Below are 24875 nucleotides of genomic sequence, written 5' to 3' on the forward strand. Positions count from 1 at the left end.
CCTAGACGAAGGATTTAAAATGATAATGATATGCAAAGATGAGATTGATTATGCTAGATTGATCCAAGAGACTAATTAAGCTAATGATATGCATGATTAAGATATGATGATGATGCAATTAAGCTAGAAAAGAGAATGATTAAGCTACATGATTTAACAATTATGCTAGAAAATGATCAAATTAAACTAAATCTAAGATGCAATTGCTTAAAACAACAATGCTCAAATGATATGCCTATAGTAACAATGCATAAGAGGAAAATGAGATGGGATCCTTATTGCTCCAAAATGGGGGATATTTATAGGATTTCCAAGGCCATGAGTGAGATGGTAGGAATCAACGGTCAAGATTGAGTCTGAAGATATCAAGGGTGAAACTGGAGGAGGTTGGAAAAGAGGTTGGAGAAAGAGACACTTGTCATCTCTGTGGTGACAAGTGTCAAGGAGCTTTGCTCACAAAAGGGCAAGTGTCCAAGAGAGGAGACATGTGGCCAAAGTGCCATGTGTCTCAAGAAGAAAATATTCACACCATAGGAGGCTAGGATAAGGAGGTTAGAATGTGCAACATAGGATAGGGTTAGTTAAACCCAAGGTTAGGTGGAATGGGTTAGGCTAGAGGGATGGTTAGGTTAGGTGGTTAAAAGTTAGGAGGGATGTGGGTGATTTGAATTTAAAAATTCAAATAATAGGAAAATACCAATTAATTCTCAACAAATCAAATTGATATGGCAAGTTATCACAAGCATTGAGGTATAATTGAACCAAGATGACCTGAGTGTTGCTTGCGTAAAACAGACAATATTAACCATTTCAATATGCAAATCAGAAATGTCTTCGATGATACTCTGATGATCATGTCCTGAGACAAATTTGTACATATTAATGATTAATTTACAGACAATAGATAAGAAAAATATCATGTTCCTTCCTTGTTCCTCTAGTTAGAGACATCCTGGAGTTACTCAGAAATCATGATAGCGAAATCAAGATAGAAAAGTTGAACAAGCATGTTAAAATTATTATCCAAAAGATATCATCCATTGAAAAGTGTGTAAATGTGCTTAGACTGACTTTGTGATAGCTTGATGGTTGACAATTTGCTCTCGTGTTCAACATTGAATTTATCTCAGTTTTTGCTTGATAAGGGTTGTCTAACTATTGTTCTACCTATTTGATTAATCTCAAAATGATCAAAAAATTTGCCCCCAGCTAGGTGTAGGATTTTGCCCCAAGCCTAGAAACAAATTCAGTATGATATACCCAATGATCCAAACCATGGCAAGAAGCCACCCGAGATGCTTGCGTATGTACAAGGATTTATTATGGATATGAACAACATTGAATGAATGCAAGCGGAAGGATGCATGAACTAATAGATGGAAGAGCTAGCAGACAAATAGCGCATGTTTGCCAAGTTTTCATCATCTGTTTTTATTACACTTTTTCTCATATTTTATTTTATTTTATTTTATGCTTTTTCACTTTTTTTTTATTTTTTTGCTTTTTCACCATTTTTGGATTTTTCTACTTTTTCACTATTTTTGGATTTTTCTGCTTTTTCACTGTTTTTTATTTTTCTATTTTTTCATTGTTTTTTATTTTTCTGCTTTTTTCACTGTTTTTGGATTTTTCTGTTTTTTCACTATTTTTGGTTTTTTCTGCTTTTTCAGACATAAAACTTCTTCAGATGCATGCTATTGATAGCTAATATGTTCCTGACCCAAATACTATTTTGATCACAAATGGACCTAACCAATTTGGTTCAAACTTTCCTTTCTTTTCTCGATCTGCCTGGTTGCATGGATTTTCCTTTAGTACTAGTTCTCCAACTTGAAAGACTCATGGTTTGACCCTGTGATTATAACTTTGACACATTATTTGTTGATATACCTTTAAATGATCAAAGGTATTTTGTCTTCGTTCATGGGTCAATTCTAACTCCTGCAATCTAGATACTTGTTGTTCTTCATCTGGAATAAGACCTTTCAATGATACTCATAGAGAAGGTATCTCTACTTCTATTGGTAGCATTACTTCTGATCCATAGACAAGAGAGAAAGGTGTGGCACCCATTGGTGTGTGGATACTAGTACGGTAGGCCCATAGAGCAGGGTTCAATTGAATATGCCAATCTCTTCCAGCATCATTTACTGTCTTTTTGAGGATTTTCAAAATAGTTTTATTTGATGCTTTTGCTTGCCCATTCCCTTGTGGATAGTAGGGTGTGGAAAATCTGTGTTGGATCTTGAATTTTTCACATAGTTCTTGTACATCCTGATTCTTGAACGGTCGCTCATTATCAGTGATAATGGTCATGGGTATTTCATAGCGACATATGATGTAGTTCAAGATAAATGCAACAATTTGTTTTCATGTGATATTTATGAGAGGTACTGCCTCAATCTATTTTGTGAAATATTATGTAGCTACAAGGATGAATTTGTGACCATTAGATGAAGAAGGATTTATCTTTCCTACTAGATCAAGACCCCATTGATAGAAAGGCCAAGATGTTGCCAAAGCATGAAGTTCTTGTGCTGGTGCATGAATCAAATTCCCATGGATCTGACATTATTTGCATGTTCTAGCTATCTAAAAAGAATCTCGTTCCATAGTTGGCCAATAATAGCCCAAGCATATGAGTTTTTTTGAAAGGGTAAGACTACTTGAATGAGTGCCACAAATGTCGTTATGGACTTCATGACCTTCTCAGATTCTTCTTGTTCGAGACATCTTAAAAGAGTACCATCTAGACCTCGGTTAAATAGGGTATTCACGACAAGAGTAAAATGAGAGGATTGGCGAATAAATTTTCTCTTTTGGTTCTTTGATAAGTTAGGAGGGGGGATATTATCTTTTAGGTATGTGTAAGTTTGGCCATAACGGGAGGAATCGTGCCCAACAAGGTGACACATAGTTTGGGAATCGGGACAATTATGAGTAGGGTAAAACAACTCTTCTACCAAGAATTCATAACGTTGTTGATTTTCCTGTGTCTGAAGGAGAGAAGAAAGTGTAGCCATGGCATATGTTTCTTTTTTGTCATTCCTTGGAATTTATTGAAAAGTTATTTCTACAAAGTATTTTTTGATATCATCAACCATCTTTTTATAAGGCATTAACTTTTTGTCCTTTGTTTGATAATTGGCATTGATTTGATTGACGACGAGTTGAGAGTCTCCAAAGACTTGAAGTTGTGTAATGTTCCATTCTATAGCCATTTTGATGCCTGTAACCAAAGCTTCATATTTTGTTGTATTGTTGGTGCATAGAAAGCTTAATTTGTATGCTTTTGGAATTGTATGACCTTGTGGTGTGATGAATAGAATACTTACTCCTGATCCATGTTGTGTATATGAACCATCAAAGTATAATTGCCATGTTTTTGTGGTGACCGTTAGGATATCAACATTGGGAAATTCAATTTGCAAAGGATAATTATCTTGAAGCGGTGCCTCAGCTAGTTGGTATGCAATGACTTGTCCCTTGATAGCTTTTCTGTCTACATATTCAATATCAAACTCACTCAGGATCATGATCCATTTTGCTAGTCATCCTGTTAATGTTGCCTTGCTAAGTAAATACTTTAGAGGATCGATTTTAGCTACTAATTTGATGGAGTGAGATAGTAGATAGTGTCTTAATTTTTGAGAAGCAAAAACTACTGCCAAGCATGCTTTTTCTATTGGAGAATAGTTGAGTTTGTATCCCACTAATGTTCTGTTGATGTAGTAGATGGCTCATTCTTTTTCTTCATTATCTCATTGTGCGAGCAGAACTCCTAATGATACTTCAGTGGTCAATACATAGAGTAATAACAACTTTCTTGGAATTGGTGACATTAGGACAGGTGGTTGCATGAGATATGCCTTGATCTTGTTGAATGCGTCCTCACATTGATTGTCCCACTTGAAATGAACATTCTTGTATAATAGATGTGTAAATGGTTGACATTTATCTGCCAGTTGAGCAATAAATCTTCTGATTGACTAGAGTCTTCCTTGGAGTGATCTTAGTTGACTTATATTCTTGGGAGATTTCATCTCCATGATTTCTTTGACCTTAGCTGGATCTACTTCGATACCTCTAGCTGAAATAATGTATCCCAATAACTTTCCTGAAGTGACACCAAAGGCACATTTCTTAGGATTGAGTTGTAGCTTATATTGTTCTAATTTGTCAAAGATATTTTCTAGTATTCCTATATGGTCTTCTATGTTGTATGATTTTGCCAAGATGTCATCCACATAGTCTTCCATGAATGTACGCATCATGTCATGGAATATTGTTGTCATAGCTCTTTAATATGTAGCACCTGCGCTCTTTAGTCCAAAAGGCATGACGTTCTAGCAGAAAGTACCCCATGGGCATGTGAAAGTTGTCTTTTCTTGATCTTCAGGTGCTATTTTAATTTGATTGTATCCAAAGAAACTATCTATTAGAGAAAACATGGAGTGTCCAATAGTTAAATCTGCAATGATGTCAATGTTAGGCAAAGGAAAGTCATCCTTTGGACATGCGTTATTAAGATCTCTGAAGTCTATGCATATTCTGATGCTTTTATCTGGTTTAGAAATAGGAACGATCTTGGATACCCATTGAGGATAAGCTACAGGTCTGATGAATCCGATGTCCAATAAATTCTTTAATTCTGTTTTGACCAGGAGAGAAATATGTGGATGCATTTTCCTTAACTTCTGTTTGACTGGTTTGGCTCCTGGATTGACATTTAAGTGATGCATAATCAGCTTTGGATCTAATCCCGACATGTCTTCATATGACCAGGCAAAATTGATTTGCCATCGTTTGAAGAATTCCATATATTGTTGCATTTCTTCTTCTGACAGAGAAGTTGTTGGATGCAGGATCTTTGGTTGTTCTATTGTCCCAATGTTAACTGCCTTTGTTGGTTCGATCAAAATGGATGACCTTTCTTGATAGTGCATAGGTAAAGTGTCAAATCTCCCATCTTCCGGCACCACGAGGAGGTTTTCACCGTTAGATGCATCCTTTCTTTTTACTTTTTCCTGATCTAATGTTGCCAAGCAATGGTTTTTAGCATTAGACCTTATATTGTTTTATTTATTTTTCTTTTTGCGACTAGGAGATTTGGCACCCACTTGATTGGAAGATGCGTTGCTGAAATTCTTGGTGAGAGTTGTTGTGGGTTCAATTGCATTAAGATATATAGATATGGCATGGTCATTTGGAAAGGTATCAATGCCAGTATGTCCTTCATTTTCCCAATCAATAAGTTCAGGGTGGATTAGAGGTAGGGGGTCCTCAGGTTGAGATGTTTCGAGAGTATCAAGGGTCATGATGGATGCATCAAAGTTTTGGATATGTATGTCGATGTCTAGAATGTTACTCTCATAAGAATGACCTCGCACTAGGAGCTCCTGATCGTCCTTTGTGTCGACTTGAATTTCATCCTCAAAATGCTACCTGCAACAAGTTAGTTTCACAAAATACAAAGGAAATGCTACAGGAAATCCAAATTCAACCAATGAAACTACATGACATACATATTAAAATAAAACATTATTTTTACCTTCATGATTTAAGTCTCGTTGTGTCCTAACTCTACTATTCTTGGTTACAGATGGTGTGCTCTCAGACAAGCATTGATGACTTCCAAGATGTCATATGAAGAATGGACTGATAACTAGTAGTTAATTGATACTATGATATGCAATGCTAAATGATTATGCTAAAATGATTATGCTATTTGCTTCAAGATTAAAACTCACAGATGCATAAGATTTACAAATGATTAGCTTACAAATTCACTTGAAGTCTAACTCTCTCTCAACTCAAACTCTTGATTTTATAGACCTTGAGAGGATAAGATGATGTGGCTGAGATCAACGGTCATGATCAAGTCTGCAGATTTGGATGGTTGTGAGCAAAGGTGAAGGTTGAGAGAAAGGGGGAAGGAGAAGACAAGTGTCACTCATCTCACCTTGACTGGGTTGTTGACTGAGGGAATCTAGGGATGGTTGAAGAAGATTTAGGCATGAGAGGACAAGTGGACTCAAGTCCTTCCTAAGATGTAGGGATGTTGGAGAGAATATAGAAGGAGGTTATGAAATATGTGTACGTACACAATATTTCATTAAATTTGGAGGTTGAAGATAAGTGGCTAATAAATGTTTTATTTATTTTATTTTTGTTAGATTAATTTAGCCACGTGATGGATGAGTTGGCAAAGGAAAGATGAAGTGGAGATGGAAGGTGAGTTGGAAATGAAATTAAATAATTTAGGAAATTATTTAATATTTTGAGACTATAGGATAGAAGAATAATCATTATATATTAGATATTCGAATGATTGGAGAAAATAATTAAATATTTAGATATTCAATTAATTTATTCAAAAGAATAATTAAATATTGGATATTTAATTAATTAGAGGAATAGGATAGATGAATTAATTAATAAAATATTTCAATTAAATTAATTAATAGAAAGACACGAAATGAATTAAATAAATTGATCTTTTCAAATTAACTATTTAATAGAAGAATAATTATTAAATATTTATTTTGCTCATAGCCATTTTTATGTGTATACATTTTGCCCCTCTTTGAAATGATGTTGAGACAACATTATTTCAAAGATTAAATCAAGTCTCGATAGCACATCTGATGGAGATGAAAATCCTGATTGTGTGCCCCCTCCAGAGATTGATCGTGAAATTATTGAAAAATTTAGTTTGAACGATTGATCTCATGAAAATTGAAAAGTTTCATCAATTAAATTCATTTGTAAAAAAAAAATTAAATTGCCCCATTGGAAAGCATTAATTACCCTTTCAAATAGTAATTATAAAATTAGCCAAGGTTAATTTTAATTTCATTTTCATCCTTGTCAACTTGTGAAAAAAATTGTCTTGGTGAGGTGGTGAAATGGTGATTCCTTTGGAGAACCATCGATTTGAGAGCGTTTGATGATATCAGCGACCTCCTGAGTATGGGTTTCCGGTATGTATCTTATCCCAAGCTTTGTTTTCAACTTGTCGTACAATTTTTTCATGTTTTTTGGCACGTTTTTGGATTTTTGATTTTTTTTGTGATTTTCGGTGTTTGGTTAGCGCTTTTGCATTTAGGTTTAGCGCATTTGCATTTAGGTTTAGCGCATTTGCCAATGTTAGCACATGTGCTCATTTTGGTAGCGCATGTGTTAGAAATGTTAGAGCATTTTCTTAGGTTAGCGCTTCTGCATTGTGTGTTTGTGCATTTGCAACTAAAGTTAGTGCATTTGGTTTGTTTCATGCATATGTTCGTAGGGTTATCGCTTTTGTTAAAACAATTAGCGCATATTCTTTGGTTAGTGCATGCGTTCAATATGATAGCGCTTTTGTTAAAAAGGTTAGCGCATATGCTCTAGGTGAATGTTTTTGATAGATTTCATAGCAAAAAATCATTTTGTTGATTAGATTTAGGCGTGTCTGATGCGCAATTATAATGAATAGGTACTTGATTGATTTTGTTTGATAGATCAATTTGATTTTTTTTATAGATTATCTCTAAGAAACTGATTTAGTTTCTAATGAAAGAGCATAGTAGAGTTTTGATTGAACTCAATGATTGATAGAAAACCATGTTTGATAGGTTTAAAATGATTTGATAGCATGATTTGCTTCATTTTGAAAAGATTGATATGATAGATCAGCAATCTCTCTGATTTGATAGATAGATGAGTGATGATTGATCAAATTCTCTTGGTAAACAGGAGAAACTTGATGTTCTCCAGTGTCGGGAGAAATTCACGGTGATGTGGCACTTAGTGCCAAAGCTTACATAGAAAAAGGTGAGACATATAGATGCCTGCGGATTGCACCATCTGTTATACATGCCTAATATTACCCATAATAGGGGTTTGTTGATAGTGTTAGGTGAGAGATGGCATAGCGAGCATAACACTTTCCACCTTCCCACGGGTGAGATTAGTGTTACCCTTGAGGATGTGTATAGGATTTTTCATATCCCAGTGACTGGCGAACTAGTTCAGTATGATTTTCAGGATCGTGTAGGGACAAAGGCTTGCAGAGCCATATTTGGTGATGATAGCATCTTGAGAGGAGAGATCCGATGGGAGGATATGATTATATATTACGAGACTCTCCCTATTGTTTTTGTAGGTTTGATTGGGGGATTTATTTGTCTAGATAGGAAGTCTCGAGGTTTTTTTGTTGGTTGGGGTGAGATTCTTCAGAGCATGATGCAGCATCAGACTCAATATGCGTGGGGTGTTTGTATTCTTTCTTATTTATATCATGATATTCATCAGGTTGTTTATGATGAGAGTGATAGTCTATCGACAACGTGTACACTTTTGCAGATCTCGTGCTGGGAACACATTGCTATCACTCGGCCTATCCATCATAGAGTTTGTGGAGAGAGGCAGCCATATGTTTATCTGTATGCAGGTATCCTTACTCAACATAAGCTGGGTAAGATGGAGTATTGGCGTTGGGTTCTTGATTCCTTGGATAGTGTTACTTGGAGACCATATGTTGATTGTGAGCCATGGATGGATGATGCACAGACATTACCATTTATTATGCAGAGTAGATATCTTATTGGTCGGACTCTATACATTGTTGAGAGATAGTTGATGAGTCACATTCTTAGACAATTCGGTATCATTTAGCTTATGCCTACTGGTATCATGATATATGCTCGGCAGTACAGAGATAGGCGAGATTGGGGAGCTTCTTTGTCATTTGAGATTGCTCACACAGAGTTTCTTGCTACTCCTAGGGTGGCTTATGGCTTATGATACGAGATTGCACATTCTTGATCCTGGGGTTACTGCAGATTATGCTCAGTACATATTGGCACATCCATTTCCTCGTATTATTGATCCAGCAGATCCTCCTCCCAGCTCAGGAGATGAGGATGATGATTCAAATGATCTAGTTTTTAGGAGAGGGAGATGGAAACGAGATCTTAGAGCTACTTAGGAGGCCGGGGGAGGTGGAGATGAGGGTGGGGATGGAGGTGGTGGCGGTGGGAGACCCAAATGAAGAGGAGGTCAATTGAGAGTCCATGGAGGACCATTTGGATCAGTTGGTAGGATTGGGAGACCATTTGGACTAGCTAGCAGGATTGGGAGACTGCTTCCTATGGGTGGAAGAGATGTTGGACAGATTGGGAGGGATACTGGCAGGGCAGGGATGAGATCACCGAGAGGGTTGCTATTGATAGGAGGAGGCCGGATGACTAGACTGGATGGGGTGTGGGAGAGGCATTGATTTTGGTCAGATTCAGCCAGACCCTAGGGTTATTGCAGCTCATGGTGGAGAGGATGAGGATCAAGAGGATCATGTGCCACTTATTAGACGACGGGTTGTGAGAGCTACTCAGACTAAGATTCTAGCAGGTGGACAAGGAGGTGGAGATGAGGGGATTGGTGTTCATGTGCCACAATAGGATTTACTAGAGTAGGATGTACTAGAGCACGATGTGCCAGAGAAGAATACCTTGGATAGTCTCAAAGCACAGATAGATCATCTTAGAGCACATATACAAACACTCATGATAGAGAGAGACACATCGGGTAGGAGACAATAGGATACTCAGGGCCGTCTTGATCATATTCAATAGGTTAAATCAGACACTCTCTCAGCTGATACTATTAGAGCACTAGTTCGGGCCGGGAAGGAGACTTCCCGTTGGTGAATACTATATGAGGATTTAGTCACAGAGAGCCAAAGAGCAGGTAGTTATCATACCATCGTGTTGATGGATACTAGCAGTGGTGGAGTCATGGAACCTCCTTAGAGGAGTGGTGATTGTGGGAGACAAGAATCTGGAGGATCTTCTCATCCACAGCCACAAAGACGGACAGAGTCAGGTGGTAGTGGTACAAGACAACCGTGACTTGACTTTGAGGCACTTGTATTTTTTTATCTAATATCATTGTATACTTGGACTTTTATTGTTTTATGATGATCTATATGCAGACATGGACTCTATATCATGATGATCTTTATTATGCATGTTATTTTATATGATGATGTTCTATATGCATGTTATTCTATGTGATGATGTTCTATATGCATTGATGATTATTTTCTTTCTTTTCCTTATGATTATGATCTATATGATGTATGTCTTTTATTTTTTATTTTGATAACCTTGGATGCAATGGAAAATGATTACTAACTTTAAATAATGTGTAAATTAAATGATCTAAATGCATTTATCTATATGCAAATGAATGATTATGCAATATGTTTTTAATGCACATGGATGCAAATGAAAATGGTGTGAAAATGCAAATGTTTTATTTTTTAAGCAAATAACGATGAATGAATCTAAGTGCAAAGATGCAACTAAATGATATTAAAATGGAACTAAAATGGGAATGATCTTAATGCAAATAATAATGATGATTACTATATGATTAATGAAATGTACTTAATTGAATGCAAACTAAATGCATTTTTTTAAAAATGATTCTAAAAATGAATGCACCTATAGTGATCAAATGCAAATTGTTTTTTGTTTTGTTTGTCCAAGTATACTCAATCTTTATTCATTGACCATTGATTTCTGAATGAAATAAGATGTTTATAATGCAACTGACAATGAATGCTTATAATGTAGATGAATAATGAACTAATCTAAAATGATGTAACTAAAAATTATACTACCATTCTTCATATGTTATCTTGTAACAATGCTTGATTTCATCATTGAGCTTTAAAATGTTGTAAGAAAATACAAGCAACTTGACATAATGATCCAAGATGACCTGAGTATTTATTACATGGATTTTGATATAGCAAGTTAATACAAGCAGCTCAATATAATGAATCAAGTTGACCTGAGTATTTCTTGCAGAACAAACAAGGATTATCTCCTTTTATGCATGACTTGGAACATCCTCCTTGATCTTTTGTCGATCATATCCTGAGACAAGTACATACCTTAATAAGAGATAAACCATATACATCAATCAAATAAAAATAATCATGCCCCATCATAGCTTCTCTAGTCATGGACATCCTTGAGTCGCATAGAGTAGATGATTAGCAATAAAATCAAGAAATAAACACTAAATCTCGCATGTCATTCTCATGTTCTCATGGTCATTAACTGATATAATCATCTTGATGAATTATCTTTGATAATCCTTTATTACTTGCTGGTTGATTCTTCATTTTCTGAGTTTCGTTATTCAGTTGTTATAAAATGCCTTGATCTTCGTTGCTTTGTTGCTCGTTATCTGTTTCAAAACCCTAGGTGTTTTTGGTTTTTCTAAGTTTTCTGAATGTTTTGGATTTTCAAAGATTCAAAAGATCACCTTAGCAAAAGGAATTAGGATTTTTCCCCCGGCGGAAACAAAAATTTATTATGGATATATGAATTGATCAAGATCCAAACCATGGTGGGATACAAATATAGATTGATTGATTTTGATAAAATCTAAGATAGTGACTACGACAAGTGTGTCAAAGATTGATAAATGTTGGCAAGCTGCATATTTTCTGCTAAATGGTTCAAAGCAATGGATGCAAAAGATGGAATGGATAAGCTAAGATATGATGGAGTGGATAGATTCGGTAGAAGCGGATAGGATGGAGTGAATAGGTGCGCAATGCAATCTCATAGATGGAGGAACTCACTTTTTAGATAGCGTTTGTTTACCAGGTTTTCACCATCTAAATTTATTGCATTTTTCTCTCTATTTTTATTTTTTATTATTTCTTTTAACTGTTTTATGCTTTTTTAAGGGATTTTTTTATTTTCAATTGTTTTTTTTTACTGATTTCTTCAGGACTTTATATGCTTTTTATTGATTTATTCCAAGACTTCATATTCTTTTTATTGATTTTTTCAGGACTTTATATCTCAAGCATAGAATTTCTTGAGATGAATAGAATTGATAGGTTCATTAAACTAATCACCTTCAGGGGTCGATAACTTGTATGCTCTTGATCCATATGCTGCTACTATGACAAAATGTCCTAGCCAATTCAGTTCAAATTTTCCCTTATTTTCTTAGTCTTGCTGATTTCTTGGATTCTCCCTTAGAACTATATCTCCAATCTGAAAAATGCATAGCTTGACTCTGTGGTTATGACTTCTTGCTATTCTTTGTTGATATACTTTCAAATGATCTGTTGCATTTTGGTGACATTCCTGAATTAGTTCAAGTTCTTGGAGTCGAGAGACTCATTGTTCTTCTTCTAGTATAAGACCTTTCAAGGATACTCGTAGAGAGGGTATCTCTACTTCTATAGGTAATATGGCTTCTGATCCATAGACCAAGCAATATGGATTTGCCCCCGTTGGAGTGTGGATGCTGGTTTAGTATGCCCAAAGAGCAGGATTCAGCTGAATGTGCCAAACTTTTCTAGCTTCATTGACTGTTTTCTTTAAAATTTTCAAGATAGTTTTGTTTGATACCTCAGCTTGACCATTTCCCTATGGATAATATGGAGTAAAAAACCTATGTTGGATATGAAATTGTTCACATAGCTCCTTCACATCTTGATGCTTAAATGGTCTTCCATTATCAGTGATAATGGTCATAGGAACTCCATAGCGACAAATTATATAATTCAAAATGAATGATGATATTTGTTTTCCTGTCACTGTTGTTAGAGGCACTGCTTCAATCCATTTAGTGAAATATTTAGTAGCAGTCAGAATGAACTTATGTCCATTAGAAGATGATGGATTTATCTTTCCTACCAAATCAAGGCCCCATTGACAAAATGACCATGATCCTGCCATAGGATATAATTCTTGTGCTGGTGCATGAATGAGATTCCCATGGATCTGACATTGTTTGCATTTCCTAGCATATGTGAATGAATCTTTCTCCATAGTAGGCCAATAGTAACCCATACAAGGAAGTCTCTTAGCCAGTGTTAAGCCACTTGAGTGTGTTCCACAAATACCTGCATGAACTTTGTTAAGAACTTTCTCAGATTCTTCTTGTTCAAGACATCTCAATAAAGTACCATCTAGACCTCGCCTATATAGGATATCTACAATAATAGTATAGCGAGAGGACTGACGGATAAAAATTCCTTTTCTGATTATAGGATAGGTCAAGAGGAAGGATATTCTTTTTTAAGTATTGGTAAGTTTGACCGTATAAGGATTGACTGGTTCATGATATATGGAAAATTTGATAGATATGCTAGGATTGAATGGTAGGGGTTAACATATCTTCCATGAGAAATTCGTAACGATGTTGATTCTCCTGATTTTGTAACAGAGATGCTATTGTAGCCATTGCATCTACTGCTTTATTCTCATTTCTTGGAATCTAGGTGAATGATATTTCTTTAAAGTGTTCTTTAAACTCCTCTACCAGCTGTTTGTATGGCATGAGCTTGTCATCCTTAGTTTGGTAATTATCATTTATTTGGTTTATGATAAGTTGTGAATCACCATAGACATGTAATTATTTAACATTCCATTCAATGGCCATTTTAAGCCCAATAGTCAATGCTTCATATTCTGTAGTATTGTTGGTGCATGGAAACCGCAGTCTATATGATTTCAAAATTGTGTGTTCCTGAGGTGTGATGCACCTGATCCATATTGTGTGTAAAAACCATCAAAGTATAATTCCCAAAATTTTGTACTTACTGTCAGAATGTCTGCATTAGGAAATTCAATGTACAAAGGCATGTCGTGTTGTAAAGGTGCTTTAGCCAATTGATCAACAATGACCTATCCTTTGATAGCTTTTCGGTCAACATACTCTATATCAAATTCACTCAGTATCATAACCCATTTGGATAGTCTTCTTTTCAAGGTTGACTTGCTCAACAAATACTTTAGTGGATCTATCTTTGCTATTAGTTTCACGGAATGAGTCAACATATAATGGCGCAGCTTCTGAGTTGCAAACACAACTGCTAGACATGTCTTCTCTATTAAGGAATAATTTAGTTCATAGCCAGCAAGTGTTCTACTAATGTAATACACTGCTCTTTCTTTTCCTTCTTCATCATGTTGAGCTAGGAGATCTCATATTGATACATTTGTCACTGAGGTATAGAGAAACAATGGCTTTCCTTTGGTTGATGATACCAATAATGGAGGATTCATAAGATATTCTTTTATTTGCAAAAAAGCTTCTTCACATTTATGATCCCATTTGAATGGAATATTCTTATGTAGAAGATGGGTGAATGGACGACATCTATCTGCTAATTGAGAGATAAATCTCCTGATTGATTGCAATCTTCCTTGTAAAGATCTCAATTGACTTATGTTCCTAGGTGACTCCATTTCCATGATGGCTCTAACATTTTTAGGATCTACTTCAATTCCGCGAGATGATATAATATACCCAAGGAGTTTTCCAGAGGTTTTTTGAAATGCACATTTCTTTGGATTTGATCTCAACTAATATCTTTCCAGCCTATCAAAAATCTTGCTTAAGATATTCAAATGTTCTTATCTTGTATTAGATTTTGCAAGTATATCATCTACATAATCTTCCATAAATGTATGCATCATATCATGGAAAATTTTTGTCATAGCCCTTTGATAAGTTGCTCCTGCATTCTTAAGCCCAAATGGCATAACATTCCAACAATACGTTCCCCATGCATAGGTGAATGCTATCTTTTCTTGATCTTCAGGTGCAATTCTTATTTGATTATATCCTGAAAAGCCATCCATTAATGAAAACATCTCATGTCCTGCTAATAAGTCCACAATTATATCAATGTTTGGTAGTGGGAAATCATCTTTGGGACATGCTTTATTCAAATCTCTGAAATAAACTCTTATGCTCTTATCTGGCTTTGACACTGGTACAATACTTGAAATCCATTCTGGATAAGCAACAAGTCTTATGAAACCCACATCTAATAGTTTCTTCAGCTCGGTTTTTACAAGAAGAGCAATGTGTGGATGCATCTTTCTTAGCTTTTTCTTAACTGGTTTTGCTTTTAAATCCACATTAAGATGATGCATGATAAGATCTGGATTAAGTCCTGGCATGTCTGCGTAGGACCAAACAAAATTTATTTGTCTTTGTTTAAAGAATTCCATGTATGCTTTCCTCTCTTCATCTGATAATGAGGCAACATAATGAAGTATCTTAGTATCCTTTGATGTACCAATGTTTACTGCTTCTGTTGGTTCTATTAGGATAGCATATCTCTCCTAAAAATATGCAGGAAGAATGTCAAAATTTCCATCTTCTAGCACCTCAAAGAGGTTTTCACCATTAGATACATCCTTTATTTTCCCTTTTGATTGATCTAGTGTTGCCATGAAATGGTTTTCAACAGTAGGTCTCTTTCCTTGTTTTATTTCAATTTTGCGATTGGAAATTTTGGCATTCTCTTGACTACAAGAAACGTTACTTGATTCTACAATGGAAGATATCTTAGGTGTTATGGGTTCGATAGCATTAAGATACATGGCTAAGTCATGATCATTGGAAAAGACATTTAATTCAGGGTTTTCTAAATTATCCCAATCAATTAGTTCAAGATGAAGAAGGGGTAAGTCATAATCATTGTCATCATTAGGTGCTTCAAAGTTCATGATGTAATGATCATAATTTGGCATAGAGTAGGTAATGTCATAGATCAAATGATTTTGAGAATTGTCTCTCTCAAGTGTCTTCCAATCAGTTCTAACAAAACCAGGATTAGTATTTTGTAGTTCACACTCAAATGGTTCTTCATCTGATGTTTGTCCCTTAAACGAATGTATTATATCAACACACACATCTTTAATACTGCAAATTCCTTTTTGATTATTTTCAATGACTTCATTTGCATTTTGAAGTTGACATACTTGTGTACATGATAAAGATGATTCTTTTGCTATATTTTGTCTTCTTTCAAACTCAACTTGTTATGGACTAATAGTCAATCCTACTTGACTATTTCTTAATTCTTCTATGGTTCTACCACATCTTAATACATCTTGTTTGTTATTTGATAAAAAATTGATATTTCTAGATGCTCGATCTATCTCTGTTTGTATTTCTTGTGGTGTTACTTATTTATCTTTTTCATTCCCTTTCCATTGTTGTTTTGTATATGCCTCTTTTCTCTGGATTCTGAGGTCTTCTCGTCTTCTTTCTAACTCCATCTTTTGTTTTGTAATAAACAAGTCTTCCTCTGTAATAGTTGCTTATTCTTCATTGTTTTCTTTACTTGATGTATTAGATAAGACATCTGGACCCCATTCATACTCATTTGAGTCTGTCTCTGAACCATGGTCTAGAACTACCCCACTATACCATACATGAATGTTGTATGGTGTAAAAAGTTCCCTGATTTCTGCCATCTCTATTTTCACTGCTTCTATAATATCTTGTTCAGATTCTACATTTGCTCATATTTCTTGAACTTGTTGACAAGATTATTCTTTTCCTTTGATGGTAAACTCTTCTTCTTTCTTTTCATGTTCTTCTTGTTTCTTTTGTTTATTGGTTACTATTTCTGCTACTTGATGTAGCTTTTCTTGCCAATTTGCTTCTTTAGAGACTGATTTCTTTCTCCACTTTGATTGTTGATAATTATGGTGCATTTGATTTGACTTTAGATATCCCAGTCTTGACTTATCTTCTTTAGATTGTGAATGGGGACAAATTGGTTATGAAATACCTTGATGTCGTTTACCAATTGGTCCTTTTCCTTCATATCCCATTTTTTGCATGATTTCATAACCTTTGCCATATTGTTTTATGAGAATATTGACTTCTGCAACTGTTTCTATAGTTTCATTTTCATCTTTGTACAACCAACTAAGAATGTCCTTGTCTTTGGTTTCTTCTTCAATGGCTCCAGCTCTAACAAATGCTCCATTAAACATATCTTTTGATTTATCTAAGGTCTTTGATTGGATATTTGTAGGCTTTCCATATGACTTAGGAGAAAGTGGAAAATTATGAAAAGAATATTTTCCCATTCCTTCATCATTTAATTTGAGATTTTTCTCAAAGGTTTCCCATAACTTTTCTTGAATTTCTTTGGTAGGATATACAGATTCTCTGTTATGTGGAACTCTTGTATCTTGTGTTGGCTTCAAGTTATTGTAATATTGACTAGAGTCTGCAATTATAGTGATCTCTTGTCCTTCATGAGGAAAATTTACACATTGATGATACGTAGAAGGAACTTCTTGCATATTGTGAATCCCTGGTCTTCCCAGAAGAATGTTGTAAGAGAGGTTCAAATCTAAAACCTGACACAATGTATTCCTTTCCACAGGTCCTATTTTGATTGGTAACACCACAGTTCCTTTAGAAGAATGTTCTACTTCATCATAAGCCTTAATGGTTATTTTCTTTTTTGGATCCATTACATTTTCTGAATATCCCAAAGCTTTTATCAAACTTAATGCACAAATGTTTAAGCTAGCTCCACCATCTATGAATATGCATTTGACATGTGTTTTATTAATGGTGACTTTAACATGTAAGGGAACATTGTGAGGATGTTGTAAAGACGCGTCATCATTTTCATAAAATGATAAGCAATGAGGGGCTATAAGGTGTCCCACCATGTTTTGGAACTGATCTATATCCAAGTCTTTTGAAACTGTTGTTTCCACTAAATATTTTTCCAAAATTTCCTTATGCATAGGTGAAACTTTGAGAAGTTCCAAAATTGATATTTGAGCGAGTATTCTTTGTAATTTCTCTACTAAATTGTATTGTTGTGAAGTGGATGTTGGATCTTTTGTTATACCTAGAAAGGTAACCTTTTCTTTGCTTCTCGTAATAACACTGATTGACTTTGAAGGTGTATTATCTTTAACAATGATAATATTTACCACATCATCATATGTATAAGTGTAGTTCACTTTGGGTTTTCCTTTGTCATCTTTGAATTAGGATGGTTCACCTTTGTCATAATTCAGAAGTGGAGTTTTGAAAGCTAGGTGTGAGTCATTTGTCTTATGGCTATCCACTATGATAGTTCCATTATCGATTAGATCTTGGATAAGGTGTTTCAATCTTTGACAATCATTTGTTTGTTGTCCTTTAATCAGATGGTAATTACAAAAATGATTGTCATTCCACCAATTTGGCTTGACTTGTGGTTCATAACTTCTTGCTTCTGGTAACACAATCAGTTTGTTGGCAAGAAGAGTTTTTAAAGTTGATTCCAATGGTTCTCCAATGTTTGTGAATTTCTTCCAAGGATTGGAGAAGAAGGACTTGGTCCTATTGTTTTCTTGATTGTTATTGTTTGGGATTTGACCTGATAGATTAAAAATTGGCTGTTGTTGTTTTGTAGAATTATTATCATGATTTCCTCCATTGCTGACATTCCTATTCTTTGACCAGAACTTGGGTTTGTCATTATTGTTGTTGTTGTAAGAATTATTGTAGATTTTTAGCTCTCCTTTCTTTACCATCGCGTTCTCTATTTTTAGACCATTTTCAATCATCTTGGCAAAGGAGGGAGGACATTGCATTCTTAGTCGATAACTTATTTCATTGATAAGATTATCAATGAATATGTCCATTTTTTCTTGATCAGGCACATCTCTTGCATACCTATTAAACGTGTGTTTCCATCATTGTAAGAAGATCATAAAAGATTCACCATTCTTTTATTTAACATTGCATAAATCCAGCATTGTTATCTCATTCCTTATATTGTAGGAGTATTGTGAAATAAATCTATTCACGAATTCTTCAAAAGATTTGATTCCAGATGGTAATCTTGAAAACCACTCCATTGATTGTCCATTTAAACTCCTAGGATAAAGACACATCAGGTAAGTTTCATCGTGGGCAAACTCCATACTCATAGTACAAAACTCCCTAATGTGATCCCGAGGATCGGATTTTCCATCGTATTTGTCATATTTAGGGATATCGCAATGTTGTGGAAATGGTACCATATTCAAATTTTTATCAAAAGGATATGGGTAGATATCTTCCAATGAATACTTCTTGGATCTTGTTCCATTTTGCATATCTTGCATCTGTTGTTGTAGAGTTTACATTTGTTGAGTAAGGTTTAGCAACGGATTATCCATATAACTTCTCTTTATTTCTTCGTAAGTTCTTTTATCACTACGCTATTTTCTTGTATCATCGCATTCTTTTCTCGTCTCTTCATGACTTTCTTTATTTACATCTTTGTTATTTGGATCATGTATGTTTTGGGTGTTACTTGCCTCCGCATCCTGTTTTAAGCTTTCTATGTTAAAATCTTGTGGCAATTTAGCTCCAGATTTTGCCAACATCAAGAGATATTTCTCTTTTTGTTTTGCCAACAATTTTTCCATTAGCCTATCAAATTTGAAATCTTGCTCAAGGTCTCTAATGGTATTATTGACTGCTTCTTCATCAACAACGGTATACCCAAAAGTTTGGAATATAGGATTATCTTCTTCCTCCATTTGTTTTTTTTGTTTTCTAAGTTGTTCCTATTGAGCTCTAGTCCAAATTGGCATGTGATTATTTCAAAAATTTGAAATTTCCAAAGGACAAAGTCAATAGGTGATTATTGGTTTAGGAAGATATGCTTTTTTTATTTTACCACTATTGTTTGTTCATTGTGATAAAGCGTCTCTTTGTTGAAAAGCACATCCTTGCAAAATTTCTCTGTCAAACTCTGTCTCGCAGCCACGTAAGTAATGGCGAAAACGGTGTAGGAATGTCCTATGTTTTAATAAGATCTTGCAATTGATATACAAGAATCTTATTCTTTTTTGAGTAGCTTTATAACTTGGTTTTCTTTTCTTAAGGTGATACTTAAAAGTCATATAAGCATCTGACAATTTACAAGTTTATTTGATTCCAATGTTGGTGCAATTCTGATTTTGATATAACCTAGGTTCAAAATAGGAAATATATATCCAAGATAATGAACATAGGATAAATTGATCAAGCTTCATGATAGAGGATTTGATATATCCTGATGAGAGACTTGACAATGATGTTGATCTTTTGCACTTAAGATGTTTGAATCAATAGCTTTTTGAATGTTTATGCTTATAGAATCCTTTCAGGAGTAGCCTATTGGATTAGTGACCTAGTTGTTGAACTAGTTTGAAAATGCGTGATGGTTTAGAGACAAATCTACTCAAGAAGTGTTTTGATACTAATGTTTTGAAACTTTAGTTTGATCTGGTGTTTAAATGTTGGAAAGCCCTTGTACTACCCTTTTGATTAATTTTTCTGGTAATTGGTTGGATTTTTGCTCACTCTTGGATGATAATTTTCTTTAATTTTTGACCATTTGGAACATGTTACAGACATAAAAGACACAATCCTTAAGAAACAAAATGCATAAGCAAGTACAAATCTTATGGTAGGCTGAGGCAATAATTGTTGAATCTCACATGGGGTTTCCCCCAAGGATACACTATTCAAAGTGGATATTTAGATGCTTAACCCTACTGGCTCCACCCTTGGCACTCACTTCTCCAGGGCAGCCAAGCACCAGTTTCCATGAAAACTCCCCATGGCAAACTTTATATCTCTACTAAGAACCGTATGTGTGTGAGCCGCTTCAGAGGTCCGACCTCCTGCGCCAACAACTAGAAGTATTTTGGCAACTAGTACAAGTAATTTTTAGTAAGGGCTACTGGTCATGTGGCCATACATGTGACACTTTCAACTCTATAAATACAGAAGGTTCCCAGCCTATAGAGGTTACACTCCATAGGGTTTATGGGGAAACATAGTGTCAATATGAACTTATCAGCACATGTTGTTTGGGACTTTCATCACAAACACAATTTATTTAGAGTGGATTGGAAAGAATCGGTATTAGCCCGTTTCCACTTTGGGTCATTCCCCTCTCACTGGCCGCCTCAAGGCAACTCGGGAAGGCACGCCCTCTAAAGGTTATACATAAAAGAAAGTAGGTCTGGTTTTCTGATCACCATATGATGGTGAGAGCATACTTACCTACTACTTCATCAAGAACGGAAAATATAAGTTTATTTTAACCTTTTAAAGTCTATGTGCAACTATTTTAAAGAAGTCACTCAAAATGCAAGTTGCATGCTGTGAATTTATCCCCTTAGTTAAACTAAATGAGCAAGACATGATTTGTTACTTTCCAAAATAGACCTCTTAATTAACTAAGTGAGGAAATGCTTAAAATTTTCTTTAAACACAATCCTACACATGCATGTCAATAGTTTGAAAAATTTAAGCTCTTGGACATTCAGACCTGCAAAGAAATAATGTCAGTTGCAAATAAAAGCGTTGTTCTAACAAATGCACTATCTTTCACCTCAAAAGTGCTAATCTACAAGGCAAAAGCACTAACCTGCACTACAAATCGCTGCTCTTTGGACTAAGACGTGAGAATTTTCTAACAGAAGCATTAACCAAACTGACAAATGCGCTAACCTATAGGACAAAAATGCTAACCTAAAGGACAAAAGCCCTAACCCGAAGATTAAATGTGCGGATTCTCAGAAAAAAATGTTAACCTACATGTAGATGCGCTAACCTGAAGGACAAATGCACTAATCTATCAAACAAAAGTGTTGTCAGAATTCACAAATGCGTGAATCTTCGTTACAAATGCGTTAAATTTGCTTTTACGAGAATAAGACAGGATATTAGAAAGATGAATTCAAGGCCTGAGCCCCACGGTGGGCACCAAAATGTGTTGACTTGAATTTCATCCTCAAAATGCTACCTGCAACAAGTTCGTTTCACAAAATACAAAGAAAATGCTACAAGAAATCCAAATTTAACCAATGAAACTACATGAAATACATATTAAAATAAAACATTATTTTTACCTTCATGATTTAAGTTTCATTGTGTCCTAACTCCACTGTTCCTGGTTGCAGATGGTGTGCTCTCAGACAAGCATTGATGGCTTCCAAGATGGCATATGAAGAATGGACCGATAACTAGTAGTTAACTAATACTATGATATGCAATGCTATATGATTATGCTATTTGCTTCAAGATTAAAACTCATGGATGCATAAGTTTTACAAATGATTAGCTTACTGTAGACACCTAAAATTATCCAGTTTAATTAAATTAATATCTTTATTTATTTAATTATTTTAGCCTAATTTTTCTATTAATTAAATAAATCTTTATTTATTTAATTAATTCATTTATCCTCTTCTAGCCTTTTTCTTCATTTAAATAAATACATTTATTTATTTAAATTATCTTTTTTTCTAAATTAAATAAATATCTTATTTATTTAATTGATCCCACTTCCTCTATTAATTAAATAAATCTTTATTTAATTAATTAATTCATTAACCTTTTCTACCTATGACACATGTCATTCATCTCTTAATTCATACACTACCTACCCTCTCATTATTTTATTATTTCTTTTACCTACCCTCTAATCATAGTCGACCATTTATCTCTTACACCTCTCAATTTTATCCCTCCATTTCTTATAGTGTCTTCTATATAAGGAGATGCTTCCTTCATTATCAAACCCCTAGACATATACATTCTAATCAAGCATCCTAGCATTCGATCTTTCATATGCGATCCTACTTGCAACCACATTTTCGTTCTTTGTTGAGCTCTTGTGCACACAAAATCTAAGAGCAAATATATCAAGCAAGATCAATGGAGATAGGAAGAATGAAGATTCAAACCCTATTGGACATGTGATGGTATAATCTTTGTGATTTCATTTGATTTGCATTGTCCTAGGTAATCTTCATATGTTATGGTGGATCTTTGTTGTTGTTAGGCTAGGGTTTTATGGTTGAATTCATTTAGCCTTTCAATATTGTTGTTATCCATTTTCACCGTATATATTTTGGCACGTCCGGTGGGACGCTTGTCCCTTTTACATTTAACATTTTTTGTGATGATTTTGTGTTTTTGAAGTTGCAGATCTGATATTTCCGACAACATTTTGACATTTTCGCATCTGTGTACCTTCGGATCGCGTTTTTGATTTTCTGTCGCATTTGTGACATCTGGAATCATGTCTGCGTCTTCGACATTATTCTTTTTTTTTTGCAGATTGCAGGAATCATGTATGTGTTCCCTAATCGCGTTTGAGAGGCCTCCAGACGCGTCTATGTTCGAGAACTGCATCTGTGTTTAAGAACCACGTCTGCGTTAGATCTAGCTACGTTTGCATATTTGTATAGCGTTTGTGTTATTGATAATCACGTCTATGTTCAATTTTTGCATTTTAGTTTCTTTGATTCAGTTTTTCGTCATTCAGATTTCAAATTGGGTTTATATTGAGCTAACATCTTTAGATCTAGCTAACGAAATTGGTGCAGCTTGTCTTGAAAGCAAAATCATTTTGTTGAAGGCCCCTATTTCACAAAGTCTTTTGGATCTAAAATTTGCCTAACTTGTGTGCTTGTAGAAAGAGGTGATCATTTGAAACAATCCAAACTACTAATAGATCTTTGTTGCAAGACCTTGGCAAGGGTTTTTGATCTTTATTATGTGCCTTATTTTCATAGACTAGCAAACACTTCAATTGGTGCACTAAAATTGAACCAGTGTCTTTTGTGTCTTGAGCAATAGGCTCTTTTTGTTTGATCTCTAGAGGGCTTGTCTCCCCGTGTGGTCATTAGGACTACTAGTGAGGAGAGAACGACCCAAGTGGTAGTGAGGAAAACCCACCTCTTTCGAACCACTATAAACAATTGTATTCATGGTGAAAACTATGGATAACGTGTGCTGATTAGTTCATATCGACACTATGTCTCCCCATAAACCCGTTTGATCAAATTTATTTGATCAGTTGTAGGGCATAACCCCTACCGGATAGGAGCCTTCTCTATTTATAGAGTTGAAAGTGTCGCATGTATGGCCACATGAGCGGATGCCCTTACTAGCACCTTTTTGTTTTAGAAGCCAAAATCCTTCTAGTTGTTGGGTTAGGAGGTCGGACCTCTGGAGTGATCCACAAACATACGGTTCTTAGTAGAGATACAAAGTTTGCCATGGGGAGTTTTCGTGGGGACTGTTGCTTGGTTGCCCTGAGAAGTGAGTGTTGAGGGTGGAGCTAGTGGGGTCAAGCATCTAAGTATCCACTCTGAATAGCGTAGCCTCGGGGGAAACCCCATGTGGGATCAACAACTATTGTCTTGGCCAGCCATAAGAATTGTGCTTGTCTTCTTTTGAACAATCAAACATTCAAGACCAAGCATCAAAACATTGTGTCTTTTGTGTCTTCAAGTGTATGCAAAACAATTTTACATCAAACAACACACTTTTCTTTGAGTCATTTTTTGAGTCTAAACACTTGCAAACATTGAGTCCTCATCAACACTGTGTCCTCTTGTCACGAAAAACAATCAAACATTCAGATTTGGTTACAACAAGTCACTTCACAAATTGAAAAAAATTGCACTCAATTTTCGGAAACGTGTCTGTGTCTGACAGAACCACGTCTATGTCATATAACCGCGTTTGTGTCTGATAGAACCACGTCTGTGTCATATAACCGCATTTGTGGAGGGCAGAAATGCGTCTATGTCCTTTTGAGCAACATTGCATTTACAAAATCTTAGAAATGCATTTGTGTCTGATAGAACCACGTATGTGTCATTTAAGCGCGTTTGTGAAGTATACAGGCATGTCTGTGTTCAGAATTGAAAACTTTCATAATCTAGCAAACAAGAAACAATCATTTTCAAACTTATTGAGCTTCCTAGGTATCTCTATGGGTTTTCATCTAGCATTCAACCTATCTTTGGGCCACACAAAATCCATCATTGCTTTACACCTTGCATTACATTCACATTTTTCTAAACTTGAGTCAAAAGGTCACTTGCTTGTCCTCATCATACTTTGTCAACACATTACATACAACAACATTTTTCTAAGTGGTCCCTCATCAAGGTCTATCACCTTTGGGTCTCATTTGGTCTTACTTAGAGTCAAGGTCAACTTACCTCATCAAGAGAAACTATCATCTCTTTGGA

The sequence above is a fragment of the Cryptomeria japonica genome, chromosome 1, assembly GCF_030272615.1.
Source record: "Cryptomeria japonica chromosome 1, Sugi_1.0, whole genome shotgun sequence".
Classification (NCBI taxonomy): domain Eukaryota; kingdom Viridiplantae; phylum Streptophyta; class Pinopsida; order Cupressales; family Cupressaceae; genus Cryptomeria; species Cryptomeria japonica.